The sequence below is a fragment of the Poecilia formosa genome, unplaced genomic scaffold, assembly GCF_000485575.1.
Source record: "Poecilia formosa unplaced genomic scaffold, Poecilia_formosa-5.1.2 Scaffold97, whole genome shotgun sequence".
NCBI classification, from domain to species: Eukaryota; Metazoa; Chordata; class Actinopteri; order Cyprinodontiformes; family Poeciliidae; genus Poecilia; species Poecilia formosa.
The window spans coordinates 2,104,057-2,107,411 of record NW_006800036.1 but is presented as its reverse complement, the minus strand read 5'-3'; the positions used below and the strand labels follow the sequence as shown (position 1 = coordinate 2,107,411).

Below are 3,355 nucleotides of genomic sequence, written 5' to 3'. Positions count from 1 at the left end.
AAAAAAAAATAAAAATAAAAAATAAAAACATCTGGGACCCTCCGTCACATTTACATTGTATCCTACTGACTCAAAGGGTTGCAAGACTGTGAATGCATTACTATTGTCAAAGTTTTGCTCTGAAATACATGGAGAATTTAATATTTGTAATTAAAGCATTCCTGTGAAATTAGCTTCATCCACATCAATGATTGTACATTTTAATATTTTTATGCAGAAAAAGGTTAGGGTATTTTAGTTATGCACTGATATATATCATCTAGTGACCAGAATTTGTTGATTATTTTGTCATTACGAATCATACAAGTCAAATTCTTGACATCATGGGTTCTGCTTTCTCAATAGCATGCTTTCACAGAATGCTACTGAGATTGTATGACTAAAGGGGCATTGCTTGAAATACAATGCAGTTCACTGTTTCCATAGAGCTCAGCAAAAGCCTTGGGGCATTTACAAGATTAAGACTATATGTGGTCACTTATAAGAAAATATTGTTTTTCTTTCTACTGCTTTTTAATGCAAGTCAAAAACAGAATAAATCTGCTAATTCTGGCAGCAAAACAGTTTACATCAGGGGTCTTACACTCTAGTCCTCAAGGGCCTGTGTTCTGCAACCATAAGCTGCGTCTCTGCTTCAATTCGTCTGAGTCAAATAATCAGGTCATTAGCAGGACTCTGGAGAACCTCACTTCATACTGAGGAGGCAATTCAGCCTTTTGATTCAGGTGTGTTGGACCAGGGACACATCTAAAAGTTGTAGGACCTGGATGGCCCAAAATGTCCTTTATGGACTGGAGATGAAGACCCTTGGTTCCCCTGAACACACTGGCTTTAGCATGGTGCTTCCTTAAGTTACTTGTTTCACTGATTAACCAGTCATATCAGTAATCTAATATCTCACACATTAAAAATAGACAAAAAGTATGTTTTCTTGTTCTGTCTTGCTGAAGGTTTTCCAGATGGACACACTGCAGGATCTATATGTGCTATACTGCATATATATGTTGCTAGGATAAAAGAGTTTGCCTTACAGACAATCCCATCTCAGAGGACTGCGGTGTAATTACTGATAGTGATGTAATTAGCTGAACATGGCAAGATAACGCAGGTTTTGTGTGAGAGAAAGAGATTTTACAGAGGTGAGGTCTACATTTAATTAGCATGACGACCTGCGAGGATGGTTTTTAAGAGAGGGAAAGGGGGGTAAGAGAAGAGGGATTGGATGAGGTTAAAGTATTAAAGAGACACATAGGCAGAGAAGAGAGAGGCAGAGAAAAAAAGAGAGAAATAAGCAATGTAAAGCCCTGCGAGGAGAAGAAAGGGAAAGACGGAAACGAAAGAATACCAATAGATGGAAGAGGTTGAGGGGAAAAAGCTGATTGAGGGTGATAAATCTTGCAGAGCTATTAGTTATTTGGTTCAAGGCCACAAGTAGACTACTACAGTATTCACAGTTTATTCCAGAAGAGCCAAAGCAGAGGCCTGAAAGAGGCACACTGTAAAGTTTATAAAGCACACCATCAGTAAATGTGTCTTCCCCAGAGAATTTATAATGGCTTTGGCTCAATTCAGTTCAGTGGGGTTAAATGTATAGCTTGGTACTGAAGCATCCCAGTGGACAGTTTTAATGCATGGCAGAGATCCATTCTGTTCTCAGCCCTGAATCTCATCTTTTCAGTAACTAACTAAAAGATGTTCTGGTTCCAAAAACAAGTCGATCCTACAGATAAACGTACATTTACCATGTATTTGTATATAGCAGCTATAACAATAACAAAAGAAAGCTGCAGGTGCAGCTAAAAAACTTGAAAAACCTCAACAGTTTGTCACACATGAACAAGTGTGACTCAAGACAGATTCAGTACACAAAGTGAAAATTTCAAGCCTTCGTTTCTCCTGTAATTTTGATGATCATAGCCTACACATGAAGCAAACCCAATGTCATAAAAAAATTACATCATCGTATATAAACGTTATGCAACATGTGGTGTTACAGCCAACTAATTAACTGCTAACACAAGTCAATGTCAAGTTTTCACAGTTATGGTGCCATGTAATCTCCTGACATTTTCTGAACTCCAAAGTCAACTCAGCCACCTATTAATAAGTTTGAGTGGGCAGTAAACTAGCCTGACCTGATCTCTATAGAGAATCTATGAAATATTGTCAGGAGTAAAATGAGAGACAATACAACCAACGATCCAGATGACCTGTAGGTTGCCATCAAAGCAGAGACACCTCAGGAGTGCCACAAGTTGAATAAAAAAGCAAACACTTAAGATATATTGGTCAAATATTGCTTCACCCTGAAAAAAAAAATGCATTAAAAGCTCTTATTAATATGACAATAATAATGAATGGATGCATGTAAACGTTTTAGACTGTACATGGGTATAAACTCTGCAACTCACCACTTATCACCTTTCATGGCTAAAGTTATGATAGTAGATAGTTGAAATGTTTACAACAGAAAACAGAGGATGTTTTCACTTAAAACACCAACCCTCATACCTCCTATGAGGGCGTTTTTGGTACTCCATAAAAGCCCCGTTGTAGCACACCGGCAGCTGAAAGCAGTTGGTCATTGTTATCCTTCTCTTTATCTCTGAGCAGTTTTGCAAGCAACCAAAGTCCACAATTGTTGAAGAAAACTGAACGTTCGGAAAGTGGACCTCAGCATACAATTTCACACATTCTTGTTGTGGGAGGTCCAAGTAATTGATTGTAAGCGTCTATGAGGTGGAGAAGGAAAAATATTTAGTTATTTCAGTACTATCGATGTCATTTCAGTATATAAATATTTAAATGTGACAAAAAAGTAAACAAAAACAAACAAACAAAAAAAACACACATTCTCATACTTAAAAATTGTTTTACTTCAAAGCATTATCAACATCAAACTTACCTCATCCACAATACGGTGCATTAAGTCCGTACAGAAAGATGGATCAAAGCAAACCCAGAACTCAGATTGACCCTTGTCCTCTAAAACCAAAACCTGTGAAAAAAAGAGACCATTTATTTTAATACAAAAAAAAACAAAGGTATAAAATACAACATCCAGTACGTTTTATGGCTATTACGTTTTTCAGTTGTTCCTCACAACTAAAAACCACTAAGCACTACCAACATACTTGTACATGAGTTTCATACAATTTTATCTTTACTCCTGGTTATTTTTGATGAATCATAGCACAGTAGAAAAATAAAATTCTCAGTATTTAAGGAAAAGTTACATTTCATCTTTTTGATTTTCCTGAGACTACATGCTACCCCGCTGACTGTGGTTCCAAACTTGTTGTCTGTGATTAAAATTAACCTTCTTTACACAACAGTTCAGTTGCTCTGAGGAAAT

The 3,355-nt window shown here is 36.8% G+C and overlaps 1 protein-coding gene across 1 annotated transcript in view; it reads right to left on the bottom strand.

Annotated features, from left to right (window-relative positions):
* Nucleotides 1–2,511: 2,511 nt before the first annotated feature.
* Nucleotides 2,512–3,355, bottom strand: part of LOC103142512 (hydrocephalus-inducing protein homolog) — a 7,113-nt gene continuing 6,269 nt past the window's right edge. Inside the window, exons 6-7 of the mRNA XM_007558608.2 lie at nucleotides 2,906–2,998; nucleotides 2,512–2,732 (exon numbers count right to left, since the gene is read on the bottom strand). The gene's annotated coding sequence lies outside the window, so the exon portion shown is untranslated. The remainder of the gene's footprint in view (nucleotides 2,733–2,905; nucleotides 2,999–3,355) is intronic.